The sequence below is a fragment of the Stegodyphus dumicola genome, chromosome 10 (genome assembly GCF_044657685.1).
Source record: "Stegodyphus dumicola isolate Sdum_Otavi_A_Nest chromosome 10, ASM4465768v1".
NCBI classification, from domain to species: Eukaryota; Metazoa; Arthropoda; class Arachnida; order Araneae; family Eresidae; genus Stegodyphus; species Stegodyphus dumicola.
This window is the reverse complement of record NC_140777.1, coordinates 174,046,840-174,061,831: the sequence shown is the minus strand read 5'-3', so window position 1 is coordinate 174,061,831 and position 14,992 is coordinate 174,046,840. Positions and strand designations below refer to the sequence as shown.

Genomic DNA, 14,992 nt, shown 5'->3' with positions numbered 1-14,992 from the left:
TACGTATAAATGCTTCTGCAATTTTACACGTCAATTCAACAAATCAAGAGAATTTTAGATAGGCAAATATTTTAAGAAACAGAATGACACGATTTGTTTCATTTAAACGTGAGATGAAACATTTTAAGAAACATCCCAACTTAGTATATGGTTAGTGAATTTTGAATTCCTAAGTAAACTAACGATTTTTCGAGTTTTGCACAAAGGTGTCAAATTTTTTTAAAAAAAAACAAGATAAAAATATAAAAATATATGCTGTGGACACCACCTGACTTCTTTGTACACCCTATTAAATTACACACATTTATTGCTGCACTTAATATAATTATTGCTGCATTTAATATTTATTAATTTTAATCTTTACAATAGAAATGCAAAACGAAAAATTTATTTCTTGTCACACAAAATGCAGAATGTTTTAATATATGTGATATATTTTATACATTGCTTCTCGTATTTAGATTGGAGCATGTGACCAAAGAATTGTGCTAAAACTTTTACGAATTTTCTTATTCATATGGAAAACCCAAATATTCGGAAGAATAATCAATCCATTAAAATTGAGTTTAATTAGTTTTAATTACGTTTCTGCTAGTTTAAATAATTTTATTTGCATAAAACATTATTAGAACAAAAATGACGTTAGTCCCAAATGCGATAGTAGTCTCAAAACAGCATTTTTCATTGAATCACTATCACTTTTCAAATTGCTGCAACCATATAGTAGCCCCTTGTATTATGTTTAAAGAAATTAAATAATGAAGCATTTCCATGAATGTATGAATGTTTATCGAATTCTGAAGAAACAACGGCATGCAGAGCCTTCCAATTTTGAATAACGTAGCCCTCTACCCGACCATAAAAACCTGGACGCTCAAATTTTGAGTTTCGAATTTTTTTTATTATCTATTTCATATTTTTAAAACTTTAACGAATTTTTCCTGTGGCGCAGTGACTAGCGCGTCACGCAGGCGCACCACAGGTTCGGAGTTCGATCCCCAGGCTGGGCAAGTTTGATTTCACCTTTCATTCTTTGAATAGGTCGATAAAATGAGTACCAAGTTCGCTTGGTGACTAAACACCGGGGCTCCTGCGACAAGCTGGCCACTTGTGCAGGGTATATGCTCACGTACCCCGGGGCACACGGTCCGGATAAGTACTGTAGGTCATGGCCCACTAGGGCTGTTGCGCCACTCAGGTTTAGTTTAGTTTAACGAATTTTTGATTAATAAACTTAAGCGAGCAGTGGCAACACAGTACGGAATAAAATATTTTTATCTATGTTTATGTTCTTCGCACTTAAAACATAAAATTCAGTTCAACAGCAATATCGCAAAATAACTTTAAATTGAGCATATCATCAGAATTTCAGATACACAGTCTCGCGCGCTGGAGATAAAAATGTTTTTTCTCTACAACGTTGCCATGGCTCGCTTTGAAATCCTTGAGTTTGTTAATAAAAAATTCGTCAGAGTTTTACAAAATATGAAATCCATAATAAAACAAATTCCTAATTTAGGCTTCCAGATTACGCAGTAGGATTACGTCATTCAAAATTGGATGGCTCTAGGTACCGTTGTTTTATCCCAATGCGAGAAATATACATACATTTATGCAAGTTTTTCATTATTTAATTTCTTCAAATATAATGCAAGACTCTAATATTTGGTGGCAACAGTTTGAAAAGTGAAACGGATGACGGAAAATCGCAAAACGAAAACAATAGTTCCCCATGGACAAAGCCCCTTTTAGACTAAAAAGAAAATTCGTTAGTAAGGAGTGAGTGTAACAGTTGCGAGGTCAGCGAGAGAGCGAAAATCTTAACAAACCCCTTCGGTCGACAGTTAACATCTGAAACCTTTCAGATTTTTTTTTTTTTTTTTTTTTAAATTATATAAATTCAAAGGGCAATCGGTATGTAACAAAGAAATGAAATTAACACTACCAGTAAGTAGAAAGAAGAAAATAAAAGGAACCTGAATTAAATAACTTCGCTTAATAGTCTATTGAAACGTTTGGTAGAATACAAAACTTTTACTACTAAATGGAACATTAAAAAAAATCACGTGCTTCATTATTATGCGCATTTTTGTCTTATGAAAAGTTCTTATTATTTATTTCTTGGCTTAATTAGCATTTTTTTTAAATATAATTTTTAGTAGCATTCGAATACGTAGCATTTTCAGTAGCATTTTCAGCGAATGTAGTTAATAAATATGCGAATGTTAAAACAAAACTACAGGCACAAAGCGTACTATTTTAGCAATGAAAGATTGTTATTTGAAACTTCTAATGCAAAGTAATTATGAATGTTTAATTTCCTTCCCATTGTTATTACACTGGGAAAATATATGCTGTACATCCATTTGTTTCTTTTTGAACTCGTCTGCTGAAGAAATTTAAATTTAGATTTTATGTTTATGTAACAGAATCGTTTTAAATAACAGATGGCTTGCTCATGTTAAATACAATAAACTTAGATTATCTGGCAAAAATTAATTCCATACGATAAAGACATTGAATTCTCTGAAATTACTTTTAGTGTATTTTCGTACCTCCGAATATGATGCAATACTATTAAATAATATTTTAAACTAATAATAAACAAACGCACAATTTAATAATAAACACGCACACCTACCTGTTCTAAAAAATCCGCAAAGAAATTTACTTCCCGAAATTATTCTAATCCTTAAAAAAGCAAATCGCTAGTTGAAGTCAAGTGATCGCCAGGGGTGAAGAATGATAAATTGTTTGTGAAAAAGAAAAAAAAAAAAAAATCAACTTCTACTGTAACATCCGATCCTCGTAACCATGGCAACCATGAACAGTTCGAGGTGTTCTAATAACCTGTCTTTTAGTCATTCACTCACTGAGGTCATTTTTTTCGGAGTGACTTTAGAACTCTACACTGGCGGTCTTCCAATGAGTTACCCGGATGAAACGCCAAGAGAGCAATAAAACGTCGCCAGTACAATCGCCAAGTTTTTCACTCATTCCGTAGTTCATGTGACTGGGGTTTACCCTAAAATGCGTATTGTTTTCCCGAGCCTCTCATTTTTCTTCTAAAAGACAGCTTTTTCATTTTCTAAAATTTCATTATTTAGCGCAAAAGGGATGTTAGTGAATGGGATAGTAATCTCGAAACGGCATTTTGCGTCGAATCACTTAAATGCGTTGTTTCACTTTTCAAATTGTTGCCACCTAATATGATCGCCCTGTTATATATTTAAAGAAATTAAACAATGAAGAATCTACAGGAATATATTTATGTTTCTCGCATTATGAAAAAACAACAATGTCCCACAGCCTCATTTTGTAAAATTTTAACGAATTTTTTATTTCAAAGCGAGCAGTGGCAATATTAACATTGTTATCTCCAGCGTGCGGGACTGTCTATCGGAAAATCTGAAAGCACGCTGTTTTTAGATATTTTGTGATTTTGCTTTTGCATCGAATTTTATGTGGCGTAAACGCTAAGAATGTGATATTTAATAAATAAAGTAAACACAGAAAACATGAATAATAAAAAGGCAAAAAAAAGAAAACCAGTAAGAAAACTGAACGGTGATACGGACAAAGGGAAAACTGCGGGAAAAAAAAAAAAAAAAAAAAAAAAAAAAGGGTGGATGTCTACATACATTTAACGCTCCATCGGGAATTCTAAACATATACTGCTATTTCATTTTCGTAGTTTCGTTGTTGAATTGTATATGGCATGACTGCGAAGAAAATTTTAAGAATAAAGGAAAAAAAAAATCTGATGTGTACACCACATGACTTCCTTGTACGGAATATTAAATTGTACGCATTTTTCTTGCATTTCATTTAAACTTATTGGATTGAATTAAATCTAGTTCGTCAATAGCGCGTAAACCACAGTAGAATAAATGCACTCTTTAAAATTCACAATATTTGTTTACCATAGCGACGCTCTGGCGCTAGGTTCACTTAGCAGCATTATATTTCGTTCATATTACAACTCAGAATGCATAAAATTTATATCATTTGAAGAATTATCTAATCGTTGCCACGTGTTATATTCGAACACTATAATAAATCTGGAAAGATGTATAAATGAAATTAAGCAATCAAAACAAAAGCAGTTTTTCACAGACGATTCAGTATTTCTCATTCAATTAATTCAGTTCTCACTTAGCGACAAGGCAAAAATACATTAAAACTAAAAATATCTAAAAATAACGAAGTAAATCTTAAACACTTATTTCCTCGAACAAATTCCAGAAAGGATCAAGTATGATTTAATTCGCAATAATAAATGAAGGCGTTATCTTTGTTGTTGCGAAGCTTAGTCTCTCTAGATTGGTAACAAATCTACTATTCTGCTTTTTTAAATGTAAACAAACATGTCCGCCATGTTATTTAAAAATTAAGCTTAACCGCACTTAATTTAAACCGCTTTTAAATTGTTGATAATTCTACAAACATTGCTTCCAGCTTTCCTAAAGGCATAAAAACCTTAACCGGGAAATAAGAACAACCTAATTCAAACATTTTTAAAGCAAAAAATGCACAATTTACAAAATGCACAAAATACATATAAGAGTAAAGAAACTGAGATTACTGTGCCGGTTAACAGAGTAGATATATATATAAATATATTTCTATACGTTTGGTTCAGCCGATTGCAACCAAAATACGAGATACACATCTACATGTTATAGCAGTCCTATATACAAAATTTCAGCGTTCTGAGGCAACTCGTTTTTGAGTTATGCGAGCTACATACGTACGTACGTACAGACACCACGAAAAATTCTCTTCAGAATTCATTTTAAAGCAGTTTTATAATTTTTTTGGAGGAGAAGAATATTTTATTCTGTCCTTATGTACAGATGTCACGCAAGAACATCATTAAATTGCATTCGATAGCGGTCAAAATGGATATTTTCGTTGAAATATGCTGCCTGAAACTTTTCGCGATTACAATACTTCCTTTTTACTTCGTACAAGGAAGTAAAAAGGTACTATTTATTTTTTTAAATCGAATTTTCCCTTGATGGCGAGGTATTTCTGAAAAATTACTTGCAGGAATGCCTCGACTTAATTTTCCCTCTATCCTCCTCTATAAACAGATCTGCTGTTTTGAAAAAAACATTATTTTTGCGTTTTCGTTTAGATGCCTTTCAGCCACGAATCTTACATTAAATGACTTTAGTCGATTGTCAAGATGTATGCCGTAACATAAAATTATTATTATTAAAGTATATCACAATGAGAAATAATATTTAATTAATTAGCTACTGACGAATTGCATATGTTTTTATATTAACCCTTCCTAACTGACCCCGGTTGATATTTGAGGGTTTCCAAATACCTAACAACGACTTCCGCAGGAAGATTTGATTATTTTAGTAAACCTGATAGCTACAAAGGCAACAGGAAATTAATTTATTAAATTTCTATATTAATCTATTTACAAACAAACTCCAAACACTTTATCAAAAATGTAAAACTAAGCCCATATTGGTAGGTATTTTAAATTACGTGGTTGGGAGTTTAAAATAGATAGCGAATGTCAAAAATGTAACACTTCTGTGATCGTTATTATTAGTGCTACTCCAGATTTTGTTCTTTTTTTGTTCTGCTCGCAATAACTTTTTGTTTTTAGGCCACGAAGACCTTCATACAGACAGGTAGCCATTGCGTGCTTTACCATTTTACCGTCGTTTATTTTCTGCCTTCTTAGTTTTAGGGCCACTATGTATAAAACTGGAACAAAATTAATGTAACATAAGATATTTTTTTATCGGAATACAAGGCAAATAAAGAAAATAACCTTTATATATATATATATATATATTTATTTTTTGAAATGTTTATAGAAACTACTCTTATTTCGGATTTAATATATCCGGCATCTTATAATTTCAGACAAATAATAATGGTTATGAACAAGGTTTTTAGCTTAAAGTAAAAAACAAAAATACGAAACTTTACTACCTCAAATGTGAGTCCTCATATAAAGTACCTAATTACGTGATATCCTCACATGTATTAGTGTGGCTATAAAAAAGAACTCATAAAAAAGTAACCGAAAGAACTCCATTTTTGAGCTTATACACTAATTATGTACTTAATACGCTTTGCATTTACGATTACGTGAAACTCACTCAGAATTTAGAATTAGTTATTTTCGTTATAAAGAGGTAATAAATTGAACACTTATGCGTAGTTTAAATTAATCATTTTTTAAGTAAGTTTTTTTATTTTTCCATCATTATTTAACTGAAATCTTAATGTTCAAATCCTTCTTTATGTAACGCGTACTGGTGGTATAAAATACGCTTGTGATCAAGAAGCATCGGGAATGATTCATTTAAAATACGCATGTTGAAGAAGTCATTTACAACAATTTTACTATCTACCACATTTCAACGAAAATAGCCATTTTGATCTCTCTCAAATCCATTTGAATGATTTTGTTTTTTATGTGACAGCTGTATGGACACAATAAAGGACTCTTTTTCTACAAAACGGATTTAAAATGGATTCAGACTAGATATTTTCGTGACATCTGTACGTACATATGTATCTCGCATAGTTCAAAAACGAGGAGCCATAGAACGTTGAAATTTTGTATATGGCACTGTTATAACACATAGTTGTGCACCTTTCGTTTTCGTTGCAACCAGTAGTATAAAACATATATTCCCAGCCTGTTACCCGACTCAGTGAGATCAGTAGTTTGATTCTTATACATCGGTAAATTTTGCACATTTTGCTTTAAAAGTGGTTGAATTATGTTGTTTTTATGTTCCAGTTAAATTTTTTAGGCCTTTAGTTAATCTGCATGCAATAGTTGTAGAATTATCTACAATTTGAAAGTTAAGTAGTTCTAGGCCTAACGTGGTGGCTTTTTGTTTATATTTGAAATTCTTAGTAAAATAGTGAATTCAATCAGCGGCTGAGCCAACTTAAGTGTCTTTTTGCCCAGTGGGGCCGCAAATTAAACTTTCATTTCTGCGCACCAAAAATTTGGTCTTCCTGTCCGTTGGCCGAATTGCTTGCTTTTATTAGAAACTCTAATTTTAATCGTAAAAATTGTTTTTTTTCTTTTTAACTATTTTTAACTGTATTTAGTGTTTCAGTTTTTTTTTTTTTTTTTTTTTTTTTTTTTTTCTAAATACAATTTTTAAATATTTTTTCTTTTCATTAAATGAGAACTGAATTGATTGAATGAGAAATATATCTCTAATGAAATTCGAGGAAATAAGTTTAAATGAAGTGAAGCAAAAAGTGTATATAATGTAATAGGTCCTACAAGGAATTCATGTGGTGTCCACATCACGTATTTTCGAAAGCTATATTTTTATCGACATTTGACAACAACCTGTTTCAGGCAGTCATGATTGATTGTCCGAATATATGTTAATTAGGCAGTCATTAAAGACGCCACTATACTGAAGGGCTTAATGAGATTCATTCAAATGCTTGCACAAAGCGTTTATAACTTTCGTAGGTTAAGCTGTGATGAAATTTTTGTTTCTCATACTAAAAGGAGACTAGTGGCAGATAGTGAACACTGGCATAATGCAGAGGACATTGAAGTAAGATAGTCAATCAGAGACATCGCTCTTTCCTTTGGCTTTAATCATTCGATATTTTTCTGAATTTCAGAAGTAATTCCAAACAAGCCAAACAGTTGTCTCGAGACCTTTGCCATACTTTGCTATAACAGGCAAATGGCATCCACATACATTGTTGCAGCGTCACTTGGTAAGACAATATCTGGTAGTATTATGACAGATATAAAGGTTTCACAAGAAGGAAGAAATATGGATAATTGCATTTTTTTTTCTAAAGAAAGGGTCTACGTACACTTTAATTATTTACGGTATGTACTTTATGTTGAAAACGGGAGAAAATTAATAATTTAATTTAGTTAATTAAAATGAAAAGGCAGAGCTTTTATGTACATGTTATATAGCGTACTGTATAGTACTTACAAGTGCTGAAAGACATTGATTGCTGAATATCTCGATTAAATTAAGCTAAAAATTTCTTAGCCAGTCTTTACTTGCTTTAAAGGATGAGCAACGAAGCTTCTGAGCTAAGATCTTAGCTTTTTCACTAGGAATCGGACCCGAAATCGGGTTTCCCGTACAACGTTTCCGAAAAACCACTTCAAAAAAATAGAAAACGAAATATTCTAAATTTTTGTTTGATTGAAAAACTTCCATCTTCGTTTTCAAGTAGTGAAGATTCTGAAAGCGATTCGAATAACCAGAAATTCGAATAGTCAGAGTTCGTATAATTGGAGTTGTACTGCACATAAAATCTATTAGTCTTCCTCCGCTATTTTATAGTCTCTTGCTTTAAAATTGGCACTTCAAGGTCGTAGCGAACCTTCTCTCATTTTTTGGTTGTAACATGTGTCGTCATCCCTCCATAGACAGAATTGGGGAATTTTAACAAATTAGAGGATTTGACCATTTTTTCACAACAGTCGTTTCCATAGTTATAAGTCATGGTTTTGGGGTGGGAGAAATGTGCTTGAAGTACTTATTCTAAACTATCAGTCCATACTAGGCGACGGACGAGGTAAAGCCCTGGTTAAAGTTCCTTGGAAATGTATTTAACTGAGCTGCAGTAGTGTTAATCGAATAAGTCTTAAAGTGACCATTGATGCCAACGACAAACACAAGCATTCTTCCTAACAGCGATAACATGAAAAGAAATTTTTCCTTCATTAACAGCTGGTTTTCTTGTCATATTAATCAAATACTCTTCTGCAATTATTATGTTGTATATTAACAGACCGATGCATTTTTCTAAATAGTCTTGCAAATTTGGTGCATCTTTTTATAAAACTTTTTTACCACAAATTAATGAACAAAAGAATAATAAGCGGAGAAAATAGTTTTTAGTTTCAAGTAAAAACAACGTAATATTTTTCCATGCTATAAAAGCGAACAAAATTTAATGGCATAATTAACTTTTCCTGTAAATAATTTAAAATTGTACTCCGAAAACTTTCACTATAATAACTCATCTTAGATTTTCTGGCCCATCTTGTACATAACATAGCTTATGGATTGCTAAATTAAAAAATTATATGTTCTTTTTTATCCAGTATCGCAAACCATCTATCGCTGTAACCACGGCTGCAACCGACAGCCCTTGTCGTCAGATAATTTTAGCGAAAGTGAGAGAACATCTAGAAAAACACAATATGGGCAGCAAGGCTATTGTTTTCTTTTCTGCTTAACGGGGAAATTTCGTAACAGCGTGATTCTCGGCAGAATTCGATTACGAGAATGTCTGCGATCCTATTCACTGTGTCACAAGCAGGTGTTGTGTTCCGTAATTGTCTAGTAATAGACTCCATTCTGTTATTATTAAGAGAGCGGTCAGAAAGTCGTCTGGCCGACCGATCGAAATTATTTCCCCATGAGCGACCACAGCTGCAATTTTCGGCGTCCTACCCCCATATCCCCTCACCAAACGACCGGCAATGTTTCGCCTGAAAGAATGATCTAGTATTCTGTTGCCGTGATTTTCGAACGTTTGGGGGATTTTCCCACGCGTTTTGCTTTTTACATATCGAGATATATTTTTAGTTCTCACCTTTTCGATTAATGTTCTTTTGTCTCATTCTTTAAACCTATGTTCTGAAATTCGGGTCTTTGTCAATGGGGTATGTTAATACTCTTCACACCCCAGTTTCATTTTAATATCAGATAAAAACCGTAAAGCAGCAAGCAAATAAATGAAAAACAAAAAATAAATGGTATCCAAAAACTGAAACTGAAATTAAATGCAGTGAACCACCCAGCTGGTAAATATACGAAAGGAAAGAAACCATTAAGAAAACCGCGCCCTCGTTTTCGGACATGTTTCAAATTGTGTTTGTGCGATGTCTATAATTCAAAAGATTGACAAATTAGCAATTAGAAAAATTACTTTAAAATAAATTAAAAATTTACTTACATATCCGATGCGTTTGAAAAAAAAATGTATTCTTTAAAACAAATACGGTGCTTCCCTCGATGATGAAACTTCAATGTTATCATGAATTTCAATTATAATGTGTAAGGTATGCAAATGAAGTTAGAGAAATTCATTATTCCAGAATACATCGCATCACAACAACGCTGGAAGAGGCTTTCCTCCTACAAGCAGCGAAAGAGTACTTACTGTCGGAACAAGTATCCTCCATACTCAGCTGATCTAGATGCTGAACTAAAAGGAGACGATACATTTCTTGTAATGTGATTTCATGAAGTTAAGAAAGGAAGGAGGGGCCAACTCCGCACTTCAAGTGAAACGCTGCTCCGACGCTTCGGTCTCCAGATGGAGTGTTTTTTTTTTTTTTTTTTTTTTTACATTCAGAAGCTCTCTTGACAGCGCTTTGATAGTATTTCGACACACGACGGTTCCTTACAAATCAAAAAATGGGACACTTCCGCATAAAAGAAACATGCATTGTGTGATGGATAATAGCAATTTGTGTAGTTTAATGGCATTTACGCAAAAATCACACCTTGGTTATTTTTTCGATAACTAACAACAGCGATTGTGATTACGAATTAGTTTTATAAAATTCAAAGCTGTTGAACTACAAAAATAAATATTTTAGCAAAAATTTTATGTTTAAAGAATGAAAAATACCTTACGGTACCTTTAAAATTGTATACTTCTTTCAATACCCTTGTAAGGATCTTAAGTTTTACTAACGTTTATTTTATTTTAAATCTTTACTATCATTTCTTATTTTCTACTTCCGGTCAGAATTAAAAGCTTTAACTTATTTATGCAAATTTGTCTTCCGAACGCCAAGTACTTAAGTTGTGGCTTTTTGCCAAGCAAGAGAGAGAGGAAGGAGTTAGTAGAAGCAGGCCGCTTGCCTTAGCAGTTTTACTCGGTTGCTGGTTGCCTTCAAGGCCAGAGGTTTAATCCTCTTGATAATTTTAAACGTATCGTAGTGTTAACAGTTCTCTGTACTACATACGGCCTTTCTGTTAATATACGGCCAGTCTTCAAGTACACCCTTGTTTATTAATCCAAAGTTAGTTTAGTTAGAATTTAGTTAATATTTTTATATTCTTACGTTCAGACCACAAGTGGTTGGTCTCTGTATTCCGAAGTCCGGAAATCATTATAAAGAGAGAAAAATAAAGGGTTTCGTATACCCTTCCTGTGTATCTTGTCTACTTCCCACATTTATTGAACATAGCTTTAGTAAGCTCCCTGTTCCGAGTCAGGTCATTGAATGTTCCCCAAGCAAGTAAGGAGAAACATTGAACCTGATAGTGGCGCCCGACGAAGAAGAATAACCATGGCCGAGTTTCAAGAAGAACCTGTGCTGCCTGCAGAAGCGGCTCAGAATCCAGAAATGCCAGCTGCCGCCCTGGAATGATTTGGTTACATCGTCCAGACCATGCGCGCATCGATGAAACCAGAAGCAACATTTAATGGAAACTCACCGGTAACCAGTTTTTTGGAAAAATTGGAGGACCACTTCATGATGTATCCCGTGCATGAGTTCCAGAAAGTCACCTTAGCTACCAGCGCTTTGAGGGGCCAAGCGCTTAATTGATTCAAATGTATAGGCAGAAGTCTCTTGGGTCAAGCGGGAAGTCCCACCTATACTTACGAAAATTTCAAGACTGCCCTAGTAAAAGCCTTCCCTGTCGTAAGGGATCGTGCAAAATTAGAAACGGAACTTTTCAGCATATACCAGAAACGAATTGAAAATCTTTCCACCTTTATTTTAAGAAAAATTCACGTCTTCAAACTCTTGTATGGAAACCGTCCGTATCCTGAGATAATTCAAGTGATTTTGCCGAGGTTACTTCCCCAAGTACAAGACTTTATTGAATTAAGGAATCCGACTACACTGGAAAAGTTATTTGCGCTAACGGCGGACATTGAAAGAAGACGCCAATATGAGCAACGAAACCAATTTGGTGCGCCAAGACCACAGCAAAGTCAAGCAGACGGCTACGGAAGCAAAGCGAATCAGTGGGCAAGGAAACCCGAGCATCCAAAAACAGCCGGCGAACGTCGACAGTTCAATAGCAATCCAGGAAAAAAGTCTGAAGGCCAGTGGAAAAAGAAGGAAAGCATGGAAAGGAAAAAACAAGATTTAAACTAAAACGGATTTCTGCTGACGGGAGGGTGCGGAAATCCGAAGGCCAAGAAAACCCCTCTTCCTTCAAGTTAAATACAGTGATGGTGAAAAATTTGACTCTTCCAAAGATTGAAGTGTTAGTGAATAACATCCCAGCCACCGCACTCCTGGATACAGGCGCGCAGTGTTCCTGTGTGGCCGAAGATTTTTTTAGGAAGTATTTCGGAAATACCGCATATATAATTCGGATAATACAACAGTGTTAGCTGCGCAGGGAGAAAGATGCAAGTGTATAGGTAAATTACCGCTATACGTTCGTATCAAGGACGAACAAGTAAAGATTATGTTTTTTATAGTAAAGAATCTGCAAGCACATATCATCTTAGGAATAGATTTTCTTTCAGAGGCAGAAGCAACACTGGATTTTAACGAAACGTCCCTTAAGCTGACGATGAAACCAGTTCGAGAAGAGAAAACAGAACCACCAATGTTAAACTTTGACCACCTGCCTAAGGAAGAGCAACAAAAAATCCGACAAGTGGTAAGTGAACTTGCTTCGTTATTTAGTGATATTCCAGGATTTACTCAAGTTACTAACCATAGTTCCGACACCGGAGATTCACTGCCAGTTCGCCACAAACCATACCGGTATGATAAGAATAAAGAAAAAATTATAGAGTGGCACATTAGAGATATGTTACGTAAAAAGATCATAACTCCCATCTCAAGTAGTTATGCTAGCCCGGTGGTTTTATGTAAGAAAAACAATGACTATCCAGTAACACATCCAAAAAGGTGGCGTTTTGCGATTGACTATCGTAAATTAAACTCCATGACTAAATATCCGGTATATCCGTTACCTATTATTGAAGAAATTCTAAGGAACATAACGTCTACCGAATACATGACGACTTTAGACTTAACGACTGGTTATTTTCAAATAGGGGTTAGACCGGAAGACGTGCCTAAGACTGCTTTTATAACCAAGTCGGCACTTATGCATTCCTGCGTATGCCGTTTGGCCTTTCAGGGGCACCGGCAACATTTGAGCGATGTATGGACATTGTGCTAAGGCCTGTTCTTGGAAAGTCCACATTTATCTATTTCGACGATATCATTATTACTAGTGATAATCTGGACCATCATGTACAGGATTTAAGACAGGTGTTTTCATTATTAAATGAGGCCGGTCTAAAAGTTAATGTCGAAAAGTGCAAATTTGCAGCCCCTGAATTAAAATACTTAGGTTACAAAATATCTCAGAAAGGAATCGAGACAGACGAATAAAAAATAATCGCTGTACAAAAGTATCCGCCGCCAAACACGGCGAAGAAGCTCTCTTCTTTTCTAGGACTTTATATTATAGGTCCTTTATAAAAGATTTTGCAGCTATTGCTGAACCATTGTTAAAATTAAAAAGGAAAAAGGCAAGATTCTCGTGGACGGCCGAAGCCAATAGTGCTTTCGAAAAATTAAAGCAAGCATTAACGCAAGCCTCGGTTTTGAAATTTCCTGAAAAGGATGAAAATTTAGAAATTTCAGCGGATGCTTCGGATTATGCAGTAGGAGCGGTACTTTCGCAAAATCAGCAGCCCGTGGCATTTTTTAGTCTAACTTTAAATCAAACACAAAGAAATTATTCCGCGACCGAGAGAGAGGCACTTGCAGTTCTGTTAGCAGTGCAAAAGTTCCGAGTCTATTTTGGAAGGGCGCCAATAACAGTGTATTCTGATCATGCGGCGATAACTAGATTGTACTCAGGGAAAAACTTATCCCCAAGGTTAATAAGATGGGCACTCAAGTTACAAGAGTATAATCTGGTAATCAAGCACACCCCCGGAAAGGAAAATATCGTATAGCAAATGCCCTATCCAGAATAAAAATAGATGAAGAAGGTAATACTGTAAAGGTGGCAATGCTCACAGCATGTACAATAAATTCCCGAGAAACTGTAATAACCGAACTGGGTAAGGATCCTGAGTTTAGAAACATTTATGAGTATTTAAAGGATCCTGAAAATTTTAGCCACCAAGATATTGTGGCGATAAGAAATAGGGCGGCCCATTACGAACTGATAGATGGTCTATTATTTTATACAAAAACTACAAATTCTAACAACGAATTTCGACCTGTTATCCCAGCTAGTCTTAGATTAAATATCCTACAGGAGTTACACGACAGCCCTTTAGCTTCTCATGCTGGTATTCGAAAAACTATCCAACGCGTACGCGAGGCAGTCTATTTTCCTGAACTGCAAAAGTTAACAAGGGCGTATGTCCAGTCCTGCCCAACATGTCAAGCAGTTAATTATATTAATTTCCGCCCGGCCGGGTTTCTAATAGTATTAAATCCGAATTTCCAAATGAAATAATTGGCATCGATTTATTGGGCCCTTTCCCAAAAAGTCAGTTAAATAAAAGTCGGTATCTCCTTGTTATGGTTGATCATTTTAGTAAGTGGAACGAGCCTCCGCGAAATTACTTACTGATTCTATTTTAAATAAATATATTTTAAAATACGGGGCGCCCCTAAAAGTTATATCGGATAATGGTCCTCAATTTGTAAGTAATATTCTCGTATTTGAAGACATGTGCCAAAAACTGGGCATACGTCATTTAAAAATGGTCCCGTATCGGCCGAAATTAAATATAGCGGAACGGGTCAATAGAAATATAGTGAAAATTATCCGTAGTTATGTTAAAAATTTTCATAAAAGCTGGGATAACTACACTGTAAAAAAAATCTGTAAAGTTACTAAGAAAAGTCGTGGAAACTGGGATGCCATGGATTATTTGAGTAATCAAAACAGGAATTTTCTTAGTAACTTTACAGAGATTATACCTGTAATGGTTACAGATGTTTGACATGTAATGTTACAGGAAGTTATTCTGTAGG

At 34.5% G+C, this 14,992-nt stretch overlaps 1 protein-coding gene across 3 annotated transcripts in view; it reads right to left on the bottom strand.

The window, feature by feature from the left end:
• Positions 1–14,992, bottom strand: part of LOC118189593 (uncharacterized) — a 475,680-nt gene that overhangs the window by 414,849 nt on the left and 45,839 nt on the right. The window contains exon 1 of one of the 3 annotated variants that reach the window (XM_085825886.1): positions 2,642–2,862. The exons of the other annotated variants lie outside the window; for them this stretch is intronic. The gene's annotated coding sequence lies outside the window, so the exon portion shown is untranslated. Of the gene's footprint in view, positions 1–2,641; positions 2,863–14,992 lie in introns of those variants that run through there. 3 annotated transcript variants of the gene reach the window in all.